The following is a 22464-nucleotide window of genomic DNA, read 5'->3' on the forward strand; positions in this document are numbered from 1 at the left end:
AAGCACCACTCACTACTTCTCTCTCACTATTACCTGTGGGATAGTCTCTATCTCCATGTTAGTTAGAGCTTTTCCCAAAGTAGGTCAGTTCTCTTCTATGGTGACACCTGGAAGGCCGTGTGTGTGTGTGTGTGTGTGTGTGTGTGTGTGAATTTGTGACCCTAGTTTACATATAATGGATTATTGTAAGTTTTAGGTAGGCCTTATGAAGATAAAAGAAACACATTATATTTTAGAGTTGAGTTCATTTGATTAAGAGATTCTAGATAAAGCCCATGCCTGCTTTAATGCTAGAAGGTTTGTCGAAGATGTTTGTATCCTGTGGATGCAGATGTGCCTGAACATGTTCAGAAGCTATCAAAGCAACCCGGGAGCCCCGAATTTGCATGAGAGGGCAAGGAAGGAATTCTGCATACCCAGACCTCTGCAACCAGTGTTCTATCTCAACACACCTGACGTAGGTGGCTCATATGACAGTGATCCCCAGAGGCGAAGTACATGGGACCTCTACCAAAGTAATTAGGATTGCTCTTGGCTAAAAGTAACAAAAATCATAACTGAACAGTGGTTAACATGGATTAAGGGGAATTTTCCCTCACAAAGCAGGAAGTCCAGAAGAAGTGATGCCTAGTATTAGTCCAGGGGTTTAGGGTTCCAAGGCTGAGGTCTCTGCAATTTCCTTGGCCTTTACCTCATGGTCACAATATGTCTGCTGAACTTCCAGCCACGAACTCCAAATTCTAACCAGGAAGTAGAGAACAGGATAAAAGAGCAAAGAAAGGGGGCGATATCTATATCAGAAAAGCAAAGTATTTTTCCCAAATGCCCAGTTGACTTTTGCTATGGTTTTTCAACCAGAATGGTCACATTTGGACATTTTAGCAGCAAGGTGAATGGCTGCCCTGTTACAACCAGGATTCTATTCATAAGGAAGACGGTATATGCAGCAGTTCTCAACCTGTGGGTCGCAACCCCTGAAAATACATCCTGCATATCACATATTTACATTATGTTTCATAACAGTAGCAAAATTACAGTTATGAAGCAGCAACGAAAATAATTTTATGGTTGGGGGTCACCACAACATGAGGAACTGTATTAAAGGGTCGCGGCATTAGGAAGGTTGAGAACCGCTGGTCAGAGGACAGTTAGAAAAGCAGAACCCAATTCATGTAGTCACAGCAGAAAGGAAGTTGATTCGGGCAATTGTGTTGAAAGGGCTAAAGGCGGGAAGGCCGGTGCTGGTTCTAAGGGTTCCTACTAGATTTCAAGACATCAGGAGGCTACGCCCACAGTGCCCACCACGAACTCCAGAGCTGCCAGCTACTAGAACGGCCTGTAGCCCTGAGCAGGTGATTCCCACGGGAAGGACCAGAGGTGGCTGCCAACCCACACCTGCCAAACCAAGGTGTCTTCCCACCACAGCCTGGAAAGAATATGACCTGTGCTCCCCTCTGCCTTCCAATTCTCACATGAGTGCCCCTCACTGGGAGTCTGAACCGGAAGCCTGCTGGCAATGCCTTCCCCGGAATGCGGTGCCCAGGTGTGCAGCCCCTGCATGACAAAGGGTGGGGCCTGAATGGTGCAGAGTCACATGGCACAGTAGGCAGCTAGCAGCCATCATGACACCCATGCACAGTGGAGGCATCGGAATCTCAGTGTGAGAGACAGGGCTGGAAATCCCCCCGGGGCCGCCTTTGAGAGTCACCTCTAAGGGAAGAGAGTTACCAAGGCACAAGCTTGATGCAAGGGCCATGGTTTACCTCCAGCAGGACAGCGAGATTCGTAAACAATTCCTGTATGTGCACGTCACCACCCTCTCCTATCGCGGGCTCCTGCCCCCAAAGCCCTCCAACGCAAGTGACCTGGACCGGTGCTGGGGTTCATTTCAAGGAAAGGACTTTAGGGGAAGAAAAGGGCTGTGACCAGGATCGAGGCTGATCACCTCGGCTGTTGAGGGGGTGAAGGATGTTTTCAGGCCATCAGCCCTCAGAACGGAGCCAGGCTGGAGAGAGTGTGGAAGCTGCCGGGGCCTCAGTAAAGAGCCACTGCGTCCCGCAGGCTCCATCCCCAGCAGCAGCCTTGGGGCCGAGACACAAGAAGATGCCAGGCCTGAGACTGAGGAGCTGGGGGAGGGAACTGGGCAGGGCTGCCACAGTTCTGTGCTACAGACGCGGTGTTATTACTATGACTGTGGCCCATGGCCCCTCCCCAAAGATAAGGATCAAACCTCACCATCCAAGAACCCCACCATATGACACTTACTACACGAACAGCGATCTAGTTCCTGGCAGAAACGGGAGGGATGTACGTGGCGAGGGGTGCGTCCTGCCCTGTCCCCTGATGAGCCCAGGAGCAGCTGTTGCTCTATGTTTTGACAGCATGAGCATATTTAAAGGGGATTTGAGAAATGCCGTATTTTTCTGTGTATAAGACGCTCCATGTATAAGACGCCACCCACTTTTCCAACCCCAAATTAAGAAATCAATATTTTAAACATTTTGCTGGTTTTCCTCTTAAGGCCTTCTTTTTTTGGCACCTTAAGGAGCTGTTCTCCCTGTTTTCTCCACTGTCTGATCAGACACTCAGTGGGAGGAGGTCCAAATGTCTCTCTGCAGCTCTATTCCCATGCTCTTGTGCACAGCTGATTACATTCAGTTTGAATTTTGCAGAGTAAGACAATCACTTACCGGTATTTATCTTTTTATTTTTTGACACCTTTATGGGCTCAGAATGCTCCTGTCCCTGTTGCATCTGCGCACTCTCCACCTCCACCTCCAATTACGGCAGCAGCTGACGCCAGTAACAATAAGGCTCGTGATTGGAGGAAGCCTGTTTGACAAGGTATGGGCAGCTATGCATCCATGCGGCTCCCTCCTCGGCTGACTTCCATGTATAAGATGCCCCTCAAATTTCAGTCTAAGAATTTTAGAAAAAAATAATGTCTTATACACAGAAAAATACGGTACTTGGTTGTAGGTTGCAGGGATTTCCACAGGACTCCAGGGAGCCAAGAGCATCCTGGCCTCTGTCCCTCCCTGGAGCTCTGGGAGCCCTGGACCGGGCTCCGGGCTGCAGCTGAGCTGGGGTGGAGGGTTTAGGAAACATGGAGGCAGTAAGACCCGCCGCTTGGGAGCCAAACCCTAAAGTGGATGTGAACTCACCAGAGGAGCCGAAGTGGAGGTTTTAGAACAAGGGTGATGTCACAACTGCCTGGAGCTCCCCTCAGTTACATGGTCATCTGGTCACAGTTCTGAGCTGTGGCTGGAGTCCAGCCTCGGCTTCCACAGAGAGAGCGGAGAGGGGAGGGAGGAGGCGCAGCGCAGCAACGCCGCCGCAGGAAGTGGCACACGGGCGCCGGGGGCTGGTGTCCTGGCCCCTAGCCCTGAAGCCTGCTGCTGAGGGGCTTAGAGGGGTGACAGCTGTCCCCTGGAGAGGATGGCCCAGGTCCACAGGGAATCCTAGGCCTGGGGGTCCAGGGTCGCTGACTCCTGGCCAAGGAGCATCTGGAGGTCATGTCCTCAGGGTAGACAGGGCCGCAGTGCAGCCAGGAGTTTGCCATGGTGTCTGTGAGCAAACGGCCTACCTCTGCTGGCCCCCCTTTCCTTTGGGGAACCAGGGGTCGCTGGGCCTCCTATGACTCTGCCTGGAAAAACATGGGGATTTGAAATGGACCCAGGTCTCCTGGCCCCGACTGCTTCTCCCAAGTCAAGATGTTGGCTGATACATAGCTGAGCTGAAGCATAAAACACTAAAAGGAGAGGAACCCTTCAACACGGGGTGCCTCCTAGATATGTGCGTGAGGGTGGGCCCCCATTGGAGGAAGGAGCCAGAGCTTGGGAGGGGTGGCCCACTCGGCATACTTCACTGACACCCCCCGCCCCCCCTCCCACACACACACCCCTTCGGCAGCATTTGGATTCTGCTTGGACTCATTCGGTTTGACCTTCCACAAACCTCAGGGTGACCCAGAGACCACAGGGCTGGGATTGGAGAGTGGGGGCAAGTAGGGCCAGAGAATGTGCGTAGACTTGAAAGAGCCGCCTGTCGCAAGGGGACTGCATGCCAGGAGTCAGGCCGGGGCAGCCGTTGGGTGTAAATCGCAGCGAGGAACCCCAGGAGCTCCTGGGTTGTGGACAGCAGAGAGTGAATAACAGGACCCAGCTGAATATGCTCCTGCAGGCAGAGGAGGGGTGTGTGTGGGGGGGGGGGGGGGAGGAGCTACCAGAAAATCTCCCCGTTCCCATGAAGGTAAGTAACTGCTCTCGGACAGCTGGTGTCTCCATTCTAGTAGTAAGCACCTACTATGTGCAGAGCCTGTTCTAGATGTTGGGGAAACAACAATGAGCAAAACAGACGAAGTCCAAGCATGAACAATGTAATGTCTGGTGGGCACAAGGAAACGGGCCCCTTTCAACCCACCCATCAGGGCCAAGCGCACGATTCTGTGATGCTCTGTGCCACTTACGTGCACTCTTTCATTTAACTGCCACACCTGCCTCTGAGGTGAGTTTGTTGTCCTCATTTTGGGGATGAAAAATGAGAGGCTCAGAGGGAGGGGGAGAGAGAGAGAGAGAGAGAGAGAGAGAGAGAGAGAGAGAGAGAGAGAGAGATTAGAATATTATGCTCAGCTGGTCACTGGAGGGGCCTGGAGGCCTGTGCTTGACTTAGTTTAACAAGTCCATCTCCAGCATCGTATCTCACATTGGATAGGAAGGTAAAGAACAGGCTCACACCATCCCTCTTCTGCCTTCTCACCTACTTTCTAGAACTCTCTGTTATACTTTTACAATACGTAACTAAACATTTGGGATTTGTCTCCAAGCGCCAGTCTCATTTTCGTGTTCTCTACGAGTTACACACGATAATACTCATAGTAATATTGAGATGTACTCTCTGACCTGGAGGAACTTATAATCTATTAGGAAGTCTGATTGCACACCTGTGAATTAACCTGAGGCTGGTTACAAGGCCACCAACCTTGCAGATAGAAATGAAAAGCACATCTGCTGATGGAAACCAAATAACAGAGCATCAAGATGGAGTTGGGGCAATCAGGGAAGGCTTCCTGGAGGAGGTGGGTTTTAAAGGACCTTTTAGAGGCTACAATATACCTAATTATTGGAGATGTAAGAAGCCTACATTCTGAGAAGGTGTGAGCTAGTCACAGAAGAAGGAAGGATCTGGGGAGCAGGGGAGGGGGGAGGGGCTGAATAGGAAGGAATTTGTTGTGCTTTAAGCAGGTGATCTGCAGAAGAAAATAACCAGGAAGGGGCTTGGGGAGACTGCAGTTGCACTTGGAGGAGAGCTGTGAGTCTTGGGGAGACCTGGAGAGCACTCTGTGGGTCAAAGACCATCCTCTGACGGGCTGTAGCCATCATCAGGCCAACCAGCATTAAATGCCCTCTCACTCTTTCTCACCAGTCCTCAGTGCCCTGGGCCCCACAGCCCTAGATGTGGAGTGGTTCAGAACTGTGCTCATGAGGCATCTGACAGGAGAGAATCTGTGTCTTGTCTGCATGAGCCCGCAGAACTTTGTGTGAAGAAATGATTTCAAATACGACTATGGGCACCTGGTCTCTGCATGTGCCCAGAAGTCGCCCTTTTGCCCAGTGGCATGCTGGCAAAGGCTCCTGGCTCCCCAGGAAAAGCAGCCCTGATTTGTAGCAGTTGCCAATTTCTGCAGTGTAAATACTCCTACTACGGCTTATTTCAAGCCACGGATGGGAAGCTACCGAAAGCAGATTTGGAAAGAGATGCCCACCATAGACTCTAGCAAGCTGCTACCCACCCCGCCAACTGCAGCACGCTCTGCCTGTGGCCTTCCCATTGGCCTGGCTAACTCCCAGCCCTCTCTCAAATCCGGCCTGTCCTCACCACTCCTCCACCCACACCCCCTACCGCCAGACCAGACCAGACACTCTCAGAGCCCACAGCAACCCTGTCACTGTCCTGGCTGGCATCTATCACAAAGTGTGATGATACGTTTATTTGTGTGATTCTGTTATTATCTGCCTCCCACTAGATGATAAGTTTCATGAGGACAGGGCCACGTCTGTTCTCAAGCTCAGTGCCTGGCACTTATATAAGACTAATATGCAATTGTTCAATGAAGGAATGAAGGTATCACAAACCAATATTCCGGATTTGCTGAACACTTCATTTGCTTATGGGTAACCTTGACTCCCACCTCTCAGGCTGCCACATAGAGATGTGGGCAGAGAAGGTTCATAGGAATAGGAGTAAGAGAGGCAAAGGGAGCAGGCACGACTGGTGAGAACAGGTAGGAAAAAGGACACGGACCTTCCTTGGCAAATTAGTTGGGCGCATTCAATCTTGACTCTGAACTTCTTTACATTAGGGACAGAGGAGCCAAGGACATGTTAGACTGTGGGCTGCAGCGATCCCTCTTGGTTACGTTGGCTTGCCAGATCTGAAGCTACCTCAGACCTGAAACAGAAGCAACGTGAAAAGAAAACCCCTGTATCACACTCCTCTATCTGCCTTGAATGCTCTGCTCTGAGGATGTGATGTCTGGAACTGTGGCTGCCATTGGGTGACAATGTGGAGACCCAGTGAAGTCGGGCTGAGGGCAGGATGCTGGGGAGAGCCTGGGTCTCAGTGACACCCCTGAGCCGCTCTACCCTGGGACTGCCTGTCTTGGCTCCTTGCTCTGTGAGATCATTAGATGTCTCTGGGGGTGAAGCTGTTTGAAAGTTGGGTGTCATAAAGTATAGCCAAGACCATTTGTAACGGGGCATCCTTTAAGTGGAATCAATGCCTCTAACACACGGGAGAGCCCTCTTCGTGCGGCTGGTTTGCATTGCGGGGCCCCTCTGGGTGGGCAGGGACTGGGCTTGGGTGGAGCCGTTACCACTGGGTAGGAGAACGAGGAAGGAGAGAAGGGGGGCGATGGGGAGCCTGGGCGTGAGGCAGCTCCACCCACTCACCGGAGGCTGCAGGCCTCTGTCCCACTCTTTCTCTCTGAAACAAGTGAGTCATGGAGGGTGAGGACCAGGCGCTGGCCCAGTGAGGGATGGACAAGCGAGAAGAGCAAGGGCAACAGGGAACTGGGCATCAGGCCCTGATGTGTCTCTGGCCAGGATGACACAGCATCTTGGAAACAGAGATGTGGCCTGGCACGTGGGAGGGAGGGGACAGTGCAGCTCCAGTGGGGTGAAGCCAGGAAGAGGGGTTGTGGAGAGGGTGGCTGGAGTCAGATGCAGGAAGTGTGTGCGCCTAGAGACCCTGTGGCAACTGGGGAGTCCCCTCAATCCTCTGCGGTGAGGCTGCACACCCCCTCTGACTCCTGTCGTGCCCCTCCCCACACCGTGTTCCAGGGTTTGTTGTTTGTCTCCTCTGCTAAGTTGTGAGCGGCCCCTCAGGAGCAGAGACATGGTCACAGTCACTGCATGAGTGAGGGAATGCTATTTCATCACTATTATTGGGGGACCATTCCACCCCTAGGTTGGTGTGAGTTCTGATGGTAACCCTGCTATCTACTCAGCTCATTTTATACTCCAGAAATAGTGCATTGTGGACTCCCAGTGTTTGCATGTGTATAAATTCATGTGTGCACATATATGTGCATGTGTGTGCACGTGTGTGCAAAAGTGTGCATGTGTTCATGTTTAGGTATATGTGTATGCATGTGTGTGTATGTGTGCGTGTACGTGTGTGTGTGTGTGTGTGTGTGTAGGACAGGCAATGATGCTATAATCAGTTACCACCTCTTCTCTACCCTTTGTCTTTTGATAAATTTTTTCTTTTTTTTTAACCCACACATGGAATTCCAGCTGTAGCTCAACAAATACTATTTTTAAAAAAAACCCAATAAACAAAATAAAATAAATACCTGCCACTGATTACATGGAAACACACTGGCAGATACTTTACATTTTCCAGTGGTGGCGTCATTTGTGTTAGTTAACCTATGTGCGGGCGAGTCACTGTATTTCTGCCACATACATTATTTGAGGTGGAAATGCAAATTTATTTCAGCAATGTCACTCTGACAAAGGGAACCGCAGGTTCATGACACACAGCATCACCAGTCGGGACTGTGACGCTCAGCGGGGCAGGCGCAGGGGCCAGCATGAAGCAGGTGGGGCTTGAGATGGAAGGCAGAGAGATCTGAAGCAAGAAAAGAACTCCATCTGCTCTTGCCATTGGAGGTGGAGGGAGCACGGTGGTGAGGAATGTGGATGACTTTAAGGGGCTGAGAGAGACTCTTGGCTGAGATCTAGCAAGGAACTAGATTTTACCAACAACCCGAATGAGTGAACCACCCCCAGAGTGTCCAGATAAGAGCCTAGGGCAGTGGACACCTTGAGTTTGGCCTTGGGAGACCCTAGGCCAGTGATGGCGAACCTTTTGAGCTCAGTGTGTCAGCATTTTGAAAAACCCTAACTTAACTCTGGTGCCGTGTCACATATAGAAGTTTTTTGATATTTGCAACCATAGTAAAACAAAGACATATTTTTGATATTTATTTTATATATTTAAATGACATTTAACAAAGAAAAATCAACCGAAAAAATGAGTTTGCGTGTCACCTCTGACACGCGTGTCATAGGTTTGCCAACACTGCCCTAGGCTGAGCCACACCACGCCGGACTACTGACCCATAGAACTGGAGATGATAAATGAAGTTGTGTGACTTGTCACTGCTGCAATGAGAACTGATACATCCACCCGCCTGCCTTTGCGGGGCCCTGGATGCAGCCTATTTCCTGGCTGGTTCCTTATCCCTCTCCCTTAGAAAAAAAATACTACGTACACTCCTTGGTCCTTGGCCTGGGGACCAAGAAACCAATTCCTGCTGATCTGCAAATGGCGGTGGCAGGATGTCTCCTGGCTGAGCTTTGGAGTGGATTGAGTAGGAGACATCCAGTCCTGGCATTCACAGGAGTCAGGGGTGACGGTGAGAGCCAGCCAGCAGAGCAGATTCCAGTTCTGCTTACACATCTCCCAACTGACGTCACCTCCGAGGGATCCAGTCGCAGGAAACCGCCCGCAGGCGGGATGAGGAGCCCTTTCCGGTTGAGTCAGCCAGGGTCTTATGGGATTTGAACCCAAGGCTCCAGGGCGTCTAGGACGGGCACAGGAGACCACAAAATCAGCATCCCCACTGGATCCAGCCAGGGCCGACCTGCAGGTAAAGCCTCCCTCTGCTTAGTGCTCATTGCTGTTGTTTCCCGGAAGTTGTCTCCTCAAAGCCTCTAATCACCTCCTCCCGAAAGACCGCCACGGCCCACGCTGGCTCTCCACCCCGCTGCTGCCCGTTCATTGGCACAGCCACTCACTGTTCATCCAAGTCACCGGGGAAAACGCTCAACAGGACAAAGCTGAGGGCAGCTTTGTTCAGATGTTTGGCCCCAACGTTCTAGAATGTGGTTCTCCTCTGGAAAGTGCCCTCCAGGGGGACACCCACCCAGTCTGCACCCCTTGAATACAGTTGGTCAGCCAGTTACTCTCCTACCCAATTGTGTCTTCACGTGGGCAGAGTTCTTGGCCTTGTGCAGAAATATGGTTCCTACCGTCTTTCACTGATGCTCTCGTCCTGGAACCTGGCTGAGGAAAGCAGCATGGATGGACTGGCAAACTTGCTCCTCGTGGGCCAGGCTCCTCCCCAGGAAGCTCTCACCAGATGGAGAGGGTTGCAGTGGTTAGGGCACAGTATGGAGCTGGGCCACTCCAGTATGAATCCAATGCTCGATTCACATTTTATGGATGAATGAATGAATGAATGAATGAATGAACGAACGAGCCAATGAACTGAGAAATAGCACACAACAAAGACAAGTGCTTTGGAATCTTTCAATGGAAAGCCTACATCTTTCTATCTTTTTTTGTCATTCTTTAAAAAAAAACACATTTGTTTTGACTTTCGAGAGAGACTGAGAGATAGAAACATCAATGATGAGAGAGAATCATGAATCAGCTGCCTCCTGCATGACCCACACTGGGAATCAAGCCCACACCTAGGCATGTGCCCTGACCAGGAATTGAACTGTGACCTCCTGGTTCATAGGTCAGTGCTCAACCACAGAGCTAAGCCGGCCAGGCTTCCTGTCATTCTTTTTGAGAGATTGAACTTGTTGGCAAAGCTTGCTTCTGGTTCGCTGGAGATTTCTCTTTTCCCAGAGGTACCAGAGTGCAAGGCATTTTGCAAATATTACCCATTTGGGTTATTTGGCATCCAGAAGGTCCCTCCACACCAAGCACAGCTCTTAGGCTTGGGTCTGTGTCTCCACAGCCGAGCCCTGGGGAGAGAGGTGCTCAGAGTGCAGCTATCCTCCAGGGGAAGGCGGCCTGTCTGCCTGGGTCCAGGGCGGCGGCCCGTTGTCAAACCTTGTGGTGGAGAAGAGGGGCAGTTGGTCTGTGTGGAACCCTGGCCGCAGGGGCGCCAGCTCCACCCTGGGTCACTTCTGTGGAGCAGAAGTACGTTTGGAAGCCAGGAGACACGGGTGACTAATGGCTCCCCGCTGAAGGGTGGAAGGGAGATTTGCATGCAGGCAGGGTGTGCCTCGGGGGTGGATTAAGGCAGTTGGGAGGGCTAATAATAGGCTTTCCAACAGGTAAACTCCTGAGGCCAGTTCAATCCACCCAGACTTCTGGTGCCTGGGATTGGGACTGACTCATCTCTCCAGGGCCCCGGGCAGCTTTCCATACAGGCCCCTTCCTTTGTGGAATTCAAATGCTGGGTTTGCTGTCACCTGTGGGCGAGGATGGCTGCTCTGCTTTGAGGATCCCAGGACATTCATGGCAGAGGCGTGCCCTGGACTCTGCGATCACAGCACCTTTCTGAGTAGAGCCAGGCTGGGGCTCTGTCCCCACGCCCCTTTCTCCACGCTGCCTTGTCTGCTTGCCCTTCAGAGCCCAGCTCTTGCCTGTGTCCCAACGCATGGAAATACAAGGCTCTCCGTGAAGGCCTTCACAGGTTCTGTTAGGAAGTTTGGGGCAAGCATGAGCTTCGCCCCAGGTCTTGGAAAAACTCACCAGCCTCCATGGAGACCGTTCTCTCCCACCCCAGCACCTGACTTTGTCTCTCCTTTAGATTTTTCTGCCACCCTGGTCCAAGCCATGACCATCCCTCTCCCCTAAAAGCCTCCTGGAGGACTCCCTGCTCCCACACTTGCCCGAGAACCCATTCTCTACACTGCAGTCGGAGGATGTTTTTAAATGCAAATCTGATCGTGTTGCTCCCTTTAAAGATTCTCAATGGCTTCTCTTTGCTTCAGGAATAAAATTCCACTCTTTAACCCAGCCATTTTGGTCCCTCAAGGTTTGACAAGCCCTCTTTTGATAAAAATCTCATCCTACTCCTTGCTTTTTCTTCACCGCACAAATCTGAGTTTTCAATTATATACAGGGGGGTGGCGTGAGCACTACAGAGAGCAGATAGATGCTCTGTGTGGCCATGCAGGGAGGTGGTGCCACATCCAGTGTGATTGGGATGTGATTGGACGCCTGGAATGGTGCAGTGCACACCCTGTACAGCCATGCACGGCAGTCCCTTGTGTTTCTGCTCCTGGCAGAGTGCCTGGCACGTAGTAGGCAATCAGTAAATCTGGGTTCAATGAGAACATGTTGATGCAACTTAAACTAACAGAGGATAACATGAACATCCTACAAAGCATAGTGAACCCCAGATATAATCAAAAGGCCCTTGAATATTAGAGATATAATGAAGGGAGATTCTTCAAATACAAATATTTTGTTGGCATTTAATCATCATCATCATAATATTCTATATAATAAAAGGCCAGCGACCATAAGCGTAAAGACTGGAATGACCGCTCGACCAGTTGCTATGTGGTGGGGGGCCGGTGAGGGGAACCAGCTGGCTGGCAGCAGCGGCAGGGCAGGACCGGGGACTGGTGAGCAGGCAGAAGATGAGCCTGATCGCAGGCTAGACCTAGAGACCCTATCTGTGCAGGATTTCGTGTGCTGGGCTTCTAATTTATCTATAATCTTTTACTCCTTGACTGATTGCATACTTTATTGTACTCAATCCTTATAACAAACCCATGAAATGAGTCTGATTCTTATTCTTTATTATAAAACCATAAGTGGCAGCATGGGGATTGGAACAGGGCTGTCTGACTCCAAAGCCTATCTCATCCCCTAAAGCCTGACACCAATGTCCGGGGTCAACACTGTCTTTGATTTCTTCCCAGAATCTTGCTTGGAACTTTGGAAGCAGACAAGAAGGTTTTCAAAGCCTTGTGCCTGCCAATTCAGAGTGTGTCACCTGGAACAATCTCTTTGGGCTGCCCAGAGCCAGTGGCTGGGGACATCAGATGCATCTCCCTGGGTCCTGACTCACAGACAACCAGAGGGCCAGGGAGGAGACTCTGATGGTCTCCTGAGGCTTTTGTATTGGCCTCTGACTCAGATGCTACCCAAAGAGCTGCCTTCTCCCAGCAGGGGTGGGTGGTGGGTGGGCAGGGGACAGACAGAGCCTGATCCTGAGCTCAGGAATTTAAAACTTTTCATATTATAGCACTGCTGCCACTTATAAAGTGCCCATGGTGTCCAGGCATCACGCAGACTCTTCATATATATTACTCCTCTGGAAGGCAAGTAGAATTATGTTCATTTTACAGCTGGAAAAACAGAGGCCCATTAAGATTAACATATTAAAGGTTCCTTAACCTGAAAGTAGCTGACCAAATTTTTTGAGCTCCAGTGATTTGGGTCTGTCAAGACCGAAAGCCCATGCTCTTACCAGGTTGCCCTGTGGCTCATATTGTATCTGAGACTAAAGACCAGCTCACTGCAGAGGCAGATAATGTGTTGGCCTTCCAGCCCCTCTCCAGCCCACTCCTCCAGTGGGGCAGCATGCTTGTTTGGGAGAATTAATCCTTTTCCCAGATTCATGAGCCAATCAGCGTAATCTCATCCTCCTTGCCATGGCGATTTGTTCAAGAATGGAAGTAAACTAGGCCCAAGCCAATGGGTGCTCAACCTTCTCCAGGCCATAGTGATTGGCTCAGGCTGGCCCAATCAGAGACAAGTGTGAGACCCCTTGAATATTTGGGGGTGGGGTGGAGAACTCTCTCTTTTGCTCCCCATGGTGTGGTATGTGGATTTGAGGCCTGGCACTGTTGCAGCTGTTTTGCCACCATCTGGGAAATCAGGCTGCTATGAAGCCAAGCCACCGTAAAGGGCAAAGACTAGAGGATCACAGAGACATGGAGACAGAGCCCTGATCAAACCATTCCTGAAGGTTGAACCACTCCTTCCTAATGTATTGTTTCCTTACATTCAAGTCATTTTTGAGCTGAGTTTTCTATTAATTGCAGTAGAAATGATCACACTCAGAATCTCCAAGAAGTTGGCCTGAGTTTGTTACTTCCAGTAGAAGATTTCGGAAGGAGTGGAGAAGTAGCTGTATGGGGCACCCAGGATTCAGGGAAGCAAAGGGAGCAGGGTGTGAGCAGGTAGAGAATGAAGGAGGTGAAGGTGAGGGATGAGGGAGGTGAGGGTGAGAAGGCTGATGGGACTGAGGGGGTGAGGGGTCCAAGGAGTAAAAGGGTAGGAGACATTAGAAGAAATTGGCCCCAATCGGTTTGGCTCAGTGGATAGAGTGTCCCCCTGCAGACTGAAAGGTCCCAGGTTCGATTCCGGTCAAGGGCATCCTGTACCTTGGTTGCAGGCACATCCCCAGTAGGAGGTGTGCAGGAAGCAGCTGATCAATGTTTCTCTCTCATCAATGTTTCTAACTCTCTATCCCTCTCTCTTCCTCTCTGTAAAAAATCAATAAAATAAAAAGAAATTGGAGGGGATGACGGAGAATAGAGAGTGGAGGTAGAGATGAGGAAGGTGAGGAATGACAGAATGAGGGGGTGAGAGAGGTGAAGATTATGATGTTGGCCGAGGGCAAGGGAGTGAAGGAGGTGAGAAACTGAAGCAGTAGAGGAAGTGAGGGAGAGAAGGGTGGGGTGGTGCCTCCCAAGGACTGTTCCCGGTGAGCTGACGGCTGGAAGCACCCCCTGTCTGCTGGGCAGGGGGAACCTGCCTCTCTGGGGATGGTGGTCTGACCAGAGCCATTGACCCAAATCTTCGCCTTCTGTGTTTTCAGGCCTTTGCCACTTAATTAGAGGAAGCAAACCTAGGTTTTTAAGATCCTTGTGGCAGAGCACTAACTATAAGAATTCACCTGCTTCAAGGAGAGAGAGAACTTTGGAGTTAAAATGCCCCCAGCCCTCCTGCCTCAGCCTTTTGTCCAGAGCTCACAGGGGACGAGCTTGGGCGGGTCCCAGGGGCAGATGTGGCCTCATTGCCTGCAGACGCCTTTTATGAAAATCTCGAAGGACAAAGGAGAGCTGAGCATCCAGCATGATTACAAAAGGCTTTTCCTGTGACAAAACAGTCTGCATCTTAGTCCTGTGAATAGTGAGCCATGTAAGTGTCTTTAAAATAAGTTTCAATTTACAGAAATCTAGTCCTCATTTTACTGAATCATCACTGCTGGAAAGCAAGGCACACCCCAAAACAGGGAGCCCTGGCGACTTCCTCAGGAGAATGGCCTACACATGTTAGCCTTCCCTCCTGTCCCTTCCTCAGCACCTCACCTTTCCAAACGTTGTTCATCCGGGGCCTCCAAAATGCCCCAGACTGGCAGGCTGGGCCTCCACTCTCTAAAGACACACAAGCCTTCATTCCAACACCAGCCCACCCTTATTTCAAGACTATCCTGAAAGTTTTAGGTCACGCAGGGGTGGGCACATTTTTTAAAATCGTGTCCAAATCTATCTGTGTGGCCTGAGTTGTTTCCTAACCCCTCTGAGCTTGGATTTATTCTTCTCTAAGTTGGTAGAACTATGTCACAAGGCGGTTGTCAGATGAAATAAGAAAAATGCATCAAAGCATAAATTCTGACACATGGTAGATGCTGAGTCAATTGTTTGAAGAAAAGACTATATATCGGTGCAAGGGGTTTAGTAGAGCGTTGGGGAATTTGTAAAATGTCTCGGGAGGCCAAAGAACCAAGCTGGGATCAATGCAGGCCGAGCAGGCACTCAACCACATCACGGGACGATGTCAGCAGCAACTCCACACTTGTGGTGGCAGGGGCCAGTAGGGATGGCGGCAGAACAAATAAACGCCTCCCCTGAGGGATCCACCAGCAGCCACCTCACATTGCTCACTGCTGCCTTCCACGCCTCACGAGGGACCACCACCTGGGCCACCGGCAGGACTCTGGCTGCAAGGGGTCAGCCCCTGGAATGCAGGAAGGCGGGTTGGGGCAGACGTTAGTGACCCAGCCTGCAGGTCCAGGTGAAAGACATCGTGCTGCAGGCCTCACGCTGTCCCGACCACGGGTCTGTAGCCAGTAGCTCCAGCCTCAGGCTCTGCCATACTGTTGACCTGCTCCAAAGCCTCCAGAAGCAAGCCCCACCCACTCCTTCCACCTCTTCTCTACAGGTGCCCTCTCCTCCAGGCAGCCCAGCCGCCACCTCCTGAGATGCCAATGGCCCCGAGGGGACAGTGGGCACTGGGCACGCAGGGGCACAAAGCCTTGATTTCAAGTCCCGACTCTGGGGCTTGTGTGCCCGCCGTGTGCCTAGGACGCCGGTTTCCTCTGGGGTCACATGCCTATCTCCAACCTGGTGATCATCATCCTGCCGCGCCTGGTGTGAGGCTCCAGAAAAGGAGCCGGTGGGAAAGGCACTTAGTAAACTATTACCCAGAGCCTTCCTCCCCTTCCAGGCTCAGCTCCACACCCTCCACACCGGCCTCACCCTCCAGCCCCGCCCGGGGCCTCCATTCTTCTGGACCGCTCCCAGAGCCGGCTCAGCATTCTTGGGAATGCCCCGCCGAGGTTGCTGGTTCTCACGTTGGTCAGTCTGATATTTAGAAGTAATCGAAAGCCATCTGAGGCCAATCCTGGGGAATTAGGTGAGTAATCAAACTGGGTAATAGAAGTTTTTGGTCAATAGCGAGGCGGGGTGGGGTGGTTTATTTTGTTTTCCATGTGGCCCACACAAATGGACTCTGAAGGAGATTCCAAAACGAGATGCCTCAAGGCCTCGGCACGATGGCAGCGTCTCTGGAAGGGGCTGGAGCTTTCCAGTGGAATGTCTTTGGAGTCCTCGCCTGTTTGCTGAAAAAACACAGTCATTATTTTATAATCACATCTTGCACACACACCAGCTTTTCTCCTCTGGCTCTGAAACGGGCATACATAAACAGTGTTCCCTCCATTTATTTTGAGCAAAGGGCCATGCTCAACAAGCAAGAAGCTATAGAAGCGGAATAAATAAATGTAGAATTTTAGTGTTGTGATTAAATCAAACTTACAGGGACGTCCACCTGACGCATGTTCAATCATTGACGTGGTTGTTGCTGTGTGGCTTGGTGATAAGGAACACGTGTTAAAAACCTAACCGGGGCACAGCAACTTCAAGCATTTTGGAGATCGGCTGGGATGGGGAGTAGGCAGGAATGGGGAAAGGTTTGGGCCCACCAGCCCTCTTCCCTGTCACTGCCTCCCACCAGGTCTGAGCTGGACACAGGAGGCAGCCCAGCCCTAAGCTAAGATGCACCCCCCAGTGCGGAGCCTGTGGTCGGGCCTCTGAGGACAGTGGGCTGTGGATGCTGCCAGTTCTGTCTCCTGGAAAAAAAAGCAAAGTCAGAACTTGGGCAGATGCTGGAGCCCCCAGGGGACAGGCGGCTCCTGCCCAGAAGACTGAAGCGTCCGGTGTGAGCTGGGCATGTGACCTTCGGCTGCGTATTCGCCTGCAAAGGCCTCAGCAGTCTCCATGATTCAAGCTCAGAGTCTCTGGGTGCACAGCAGGCGCTCCATAAAGTAAGTCTGTGGCACCCTCCCTCCTCGGAGGACACAGAGGCCCATGAGCACTGGACAAGGAGGCAGGTCCAGGATGTCTGTTCCCCACCCGTCAGTGGCAGCTGCCTGGGTTCAGGGGGCTCCAAAGAGGGGTCCTCTAAGGAGCTGTTTAAATGGGAGTCCCTCCTCCTGCCCCTCCTTCTGTTAGAGTAATTCCTGAGGCCGATGTTGAGGGAAGAGGAGCTTTTGTTGGAGTACAGGAAAGAGGTTGCTCCCTCAAGAGGTAATTATGGAGCAAGAACTACTTCTGAGGTGTCCTGTGGCTAAGTGATGCCTGGGCAGGGGGCAGGCCCGGTGGGCAGGGTGTCAGGCCTGGTGGGCAGGGGGCAGGCCCGGTGGGCAGGGAGGGCAGGCCCAGTGGACAGGGTGTCAGGCCTGGTGGGCAGGGGTCAGGCCCGGTGGGCAGAAGGCAGGCCTGCTGGGCAGGGAGAAGGGAACTGGACTGTGGGCCCAGATCGGTGGGTCATAGAGGTACAGGAGGGAGAGAGGGGAAGGCACCAGAAGCAACATGGAGGTCTTCTGTGCTTTCTGGAAGCTAAAGGATTGTTCTTTAATCCTGTGATGGTTGGGCTAGTTCTACTCATCCTGAGGGGGTCCTTGGTTTGGGGAGCTGACGGTGTGTGGTCAGATCCTGGGAGCACCCCATGCACACCCCTGGAACTGGGCTGGATGGTATCCAGGAGAGGCAAGGTGGGGTGTCCTGGGAGTGGGAGGAGGGATGAAAACGATGTTCGAGTTGAGCTGCTTATTCATGGGAAGGAGCCTTTCTCTGGAGAGAGACAGGAAGAGGAGGAGAAAACCAGCAGCAGCCTCACGGTCCAAGAAGCCGGAGAAAATGAGATTGTCAGCCCCCGGCCTCCCCCTCTGGAGCGCTCTCCAGGCCTGGAGACGGCCGTGACTCATTCATTAATGTGAAGAGAAACGGGAAGAAAACAACCGAAGAGGCCAGACGCGAGCATTCTTCTAATGCCTTCCATTCCCCAAACGCACATTGTAAACCAGATTCCTCTGGCTTCCCAGAATGTCTTCATTTTAGGCTTTCGTGAGTAATTGGAGAGAAGCATTCCGAACCCCGTGGAAGGAGCAGCCGTCAGCAAGGACTGAGGCAGGGAGACCCACGTGGGAGAACACCAGCCAGGGTCCCCGGGGGCCTTCCACCCGTTCCCATCAGACACGCAAGGCCTGAGACCAGGCAGTTAGGAGGCCTGCCCCTCCTCCTTTATCCCCTCTCCCCTTCTCTTCCCCCACTTCCTCACACCCTTTCTCCTACTTCTCTCCCTCTCGCTGTCCCTGAGTGGAAAAGTCACTTTGGGTCACCGGACACAGCCCCTTCCTTTGTCCTACGAAGCCCTGGTTCCCAAAACCCCACCTGTGCCAGGAAGCGCGGTCTCTGCCCAGGCTCCTTTGCAATGCAGAACAGACTTACCTGGCTTTCTGCACAGCTTAACCAGTGACTTTAAAAAGAAACAGCCAACTTGGAACACCATGTGAAAGAACGTTTCTTGTTGCTTCTGCTTTTTCCTTTCATTCAACTTGCATCTTCTCCTACCGTCTCCAGCCCCTCCTTACCTCTCCTCCCCCAGACGCTTGCTTTGGCTCCGGGAGGGGTGGGGGAGAGAAGGTTTTCGATATCTGACACGTCTTGAAAGTGTAGTTTGGCAAATGAGAATAGAAATCCACTCCAGCCAGCGGGCCAGGCCTGCACTGGGGGCTTCGTTAAAACACCTGGGTACCTCCTCACACCGACAAAAACCAGGCCTCCCGGCTACAAAAACAACACCCGCTCTTTCCGCCGCTCCTGGATCTGCTCCGTGCTCAGCTGCCCCTGATCTTTGGGAACTGAAAAACCCAGGCACTAAACGCAGGTGGTGGAAGCAGGCAGGCCGGGGCCAGGCAGGAGGGGGCCGGGCAGACGGGGGTACCCTGCAAGAGTTCAGACCGGGGGCTTTTGAGGCCGGGCCTCTGGGCTTGTTCCCTCCCCCTCCCCCTCCTCTGGTCTCCCCTCCCCCATCTCCTCCTACAGCCTCACCCAGACCCTGCCACATGGTCCTCAAAGCCTCGCAGATGTTCAAACTGATGGCAGACATTCCCGGGAGCAACAGGGAAACTGTCAAGGTGTCTCCAGCAGGCCTCGCAAGAACCCCCAGCCGCTGGGATTGGTGTACCTCCCTCTCCCTGGGAAGCAAAACTATTTTCCAAGGCCTAGATCTGGGCCGGTGCCAACGCCCATACAAAACAGCGAACACCCTGCCCGAAGCAGACAGTGTTTAAGGCGCAGCACAACCCAGAAGGGAGAAAACTGTGGACGGGCAAGCCGCTGGGGGTGGGGTGGGGGGGTAGGGAGAGTGATGGAGACACAGGCCCCAAGTGGGAACCATCACCCCACAGGCTGGTTAGCGCATCCTAGGCTGGGCTGAAGGGGACGCCGCTCAGACCCACACAGACCCACACACAGAGCCAGTCCCCATCACGCTCCCGTGCACACACACGTGCAAACGTACCCCCACCTGGCAACAAAGGAATTCTGCGTCATGCGATCTACAACTTTCATTGTACACATTATGCATCATGGGGATTTTTTAAATTTCCAGTTATTAGGGGGAAAGAAAATGAATTCCACTTTCTCTTTTAGGTTGTGTTCTCAGGGAAGAGTCCTATGGCTGAGAATCGTGGCAACACCTGCAGCCTTGCTGTGAGGGCAGGCTGAGCGGGGCTGGGCGCCTGGGCTCTGCCTTGGCCTCCCCGCCAGCCAGCTGGGTGGCCTCACAGCAAGTCCCTCTCCCTGGACCTCAGTTTCCTGCTCTGCTGGAAAGTGGAATTTCAGCACGTGAGCATTGGTGGGTGGTTAGGCCATTAAATGCAAGCTTCAGTTCCTTGCAATTTACCCTTTTGCCCCCCCCCCCCATCCTGTGCCCTCCCAGCCCGGCCCGTGGCCTTTGCTTATTGGGCAGGATGTAGCTGCCTCGGGCCAGCCTGGGAGCCCTTCTCTAGGGCGGTCTGTCCTCCCTGGTCTGGGAAGGACCCAGAGGACCACGCAGAGCCCCTCAGTGTCCCCGGGTCTCTGGGCAGCCACAGACCCCAGAGGCTGATGGTCTCAGAGCCACACTGCCCACTTGCTCAGCTTTGAGGCTAGACCATCTCGTCTGTACCTGGGATTTCTTATTTATCTGACTCAAGACTCTCCACACACAGGACTGTGAGCTCAGCCTCTCTCTGGCTAAGCGCTTAACTTTTCTTTGGCTCCAGACGCATGTTCCAAATGCGAGGGTTTACATATAGACATATCTATTTGCAGATAATTTGTCTGAGCCCTTATTATCCTGTAATTGGGTTAAATACTGCTGTGTAGGCAGCAGCATACCAAAGCCATTGCGGAATCCTTGCAAGGCATCCGAGCTGCCCCTTCCCCCTCCCCCCCCCCTCCCCGCTCCCCCCCTTGTTCCTTCTGCAGGGCAGTTGGAAGAAAAAGGTAGAAACATAAATTAAGGCAAGGAGAACATACTTCTTTCTTGGAATGAGCTATTTAAAGAACAAGCCAGATGGTGCAAATAGACATTTTCCCCTTGCTCTTTACATTTTAAACGAGTGTGTGTGTGTGTGTGTGTGTGTGTGTGTGTGTGTGAGAGAGAGAGAGAGAGAGAGAGAGAGAGAGAGAGAGAGAGAGAGAGAGAAATATACCATTCTTCTCCCAGCAAGGAGACCACGCTTTTCAGTAAGAGCCACGTGCTAGGTGGCTCTGATGTTGGCAAGTTTCACCGGGCAAGTCCGTTGCTCATGGCAGCAGGCCCTGGGTCTACACTGCCCACCACCACCCTTCTCTCCCAAAGGCCGTTCACCTTCCCATGAGTCTCTAGGTCAGACAGGACTTTTCTAGGGCACCAGCTCGCTGCCCTGGCGCCGCCCCTCTTCCCAGGGAATGATGGGCCTCTCTGAGAGCCCGGTCCCCACTCAGCATGGGAACACCCGCTTCATGAGTGACCAGGTTCTCCCCAGACAATGCACTCTGATATTTTAAGGGAATCTTTCTAAAACGTATTGTGCTTTCCAACCTAAAACAAAACCCAATGCATATTGTGTTGAGCACTATTTCACTTGAAGACATAAAATGAAGGATGACTCTGGTAGCTGGGACCAAGCTTAGAGTCAGGAGTCAGAGCTGTGTTCGGATCCAGAGGGCATGGCTTACTACCTATGACCTTGACAGGTCCAGGAGACAGCCTCCTAACAAAGAGAGGATTTTGACCTCTGGGGGTGTGGGAAGGATTAAGTGAGATAATCCTTTAATCACCCCCTTTCCCTCCTCTTTGTCTCCACCACCTTCCTGCACATTCCACTCCCCCTTGCTTGCCTGAGTTACTGCCAACCACTAAATAAACCTTTGTTTTAGCTTCTGTCCCCCCTCTCCTCCCCTCCCCTCCCCCACTCCCCTCTCCTCTCCCCTCCTGTCCTCTCCCCTCCCTCATGCTTTCAACCAAAAAAACCTTTCCAAAATGTAAATCACACTATGTCTCCCTCCTGCTTAAAACCTTTGGAATTCTCTAGAGCATTGAGAGCTTGATTTGAGCCCCTGTTTTGCTGCAGAGCATACTAGCCTGGCCTCCCTCACTCTGCCTGCCCCTCCCTGGGCACTGCACTCCAGGGCATCCCTCCCCTCCCTGGGCACTGCACTCCGGGGCATCCCTCCCCTCCCAGGGCACTGCACTCCGGGGCATCCCTCCCCTCCCAGGGCACTGCACTCCAGGGCATCCCTCCCCTCCCTGGACACTGCACTCCGGGGCATCCCTCCCCTCCCTGGGCACTGCACTCCGGGGCATCCCTCCCCTCCCAGGGCACTGCACTCCAGGGCATCCCTCCCCTCCCTGGACACTGCACTCCGGGGCATCCCTCCCCTCCCAGGGCACTGCACTCCGGGGCATCCCTCCCCTCCCTGGGCACTGCACTCCGGGGCATCCCTCCCCTCCCAGGGCACTGCACTCCGGGGCATCCCTCCCCTCCCAGGGCACTGCACTCCGGGGCATCCCTCCCCTCCCTGGGCACTGCACTCCGGGGCATCCCTCCCCTCCCTGGGCACTGCACTCCAAGGCATCCCTCCCCTCCCTGGGAACTGCACTCCAAGGCATCCCTCCCCTCCCTGGGCACTGCACTCCGGGGCATCCCTCCCCTCCCAGGGCACTGCACTCCGGGGCATCCCTCCCCTCCCTGGGCACTGCACTCCAGGGCATCCCTCCCCTCCCTGGGCACTGCACTCCGGGGCATCCCTCCCCTCCCAGGGCACTGCACTCCAAGGCATCCCTCCCCTCCCAGAGCACTGCACTCCAAGGCATCCCTCCCCTCCCAGGGCACTGCACTCCGGGGCATCCCTCCCCTCCCTGGGCACTGCACTCCGGGGCATCCCTCCCCTCCCTGGGCACTGCACTCCGGGGCATCCCTCCCCTCCCTGGGCACTGCACTCCGGGGCATCCCTCCCCTCCCTGGGCACTGCACTCCGGGGCATCCCTCCCCTCCCTGGGCACTGCACTCCGGGGCATCCCTCCCCTCCCTGGGCACTGCACTCCGGGGCATCCCTCCCCTCCCTGGGCACTGCACTCCGGGGCATCCCTCACCTC

General features: G+C 53.0%; 1 long non-coding RNA gene across 1 annotated transcript; it reads right to left on the minus strand.

Moving 5' to 3' along the window:
* Window positions 1–15713: 15713 nt before the first annotated feature.
* Window positions 15714–18736, minus strand: LOC132236543 (uncharacterized). Its single transcript, XR_009453320.1, has 3 exons — window positions 18285–18736; window positions 16312–16624; window positions 15714–16114 (listed from the first exon to the last, which is right to left on the minus strand). It is a non-coding gene; the product is annotated as an uncharacterized LOC132236543 (long non-coding RNA).
* Between the last annotated feature and the right edge of the window lie 3728 nt (window positions 18737–22464).

Source organism: Myotis daubentonii, chromosome 6 (genome assembly GCF_963259705.1).
Source record: "Myotis daubentonii chromosome 6, mMyoDau2.1, whole genome shotgun sequence".
Taxonomy (NCBI): domain Eukaryota; kingdom Metazoa; phylum Chordata; class Mammalia; order Chiroptera; family Vespertilionidae; genus Myotis; species Myotis daubentonii.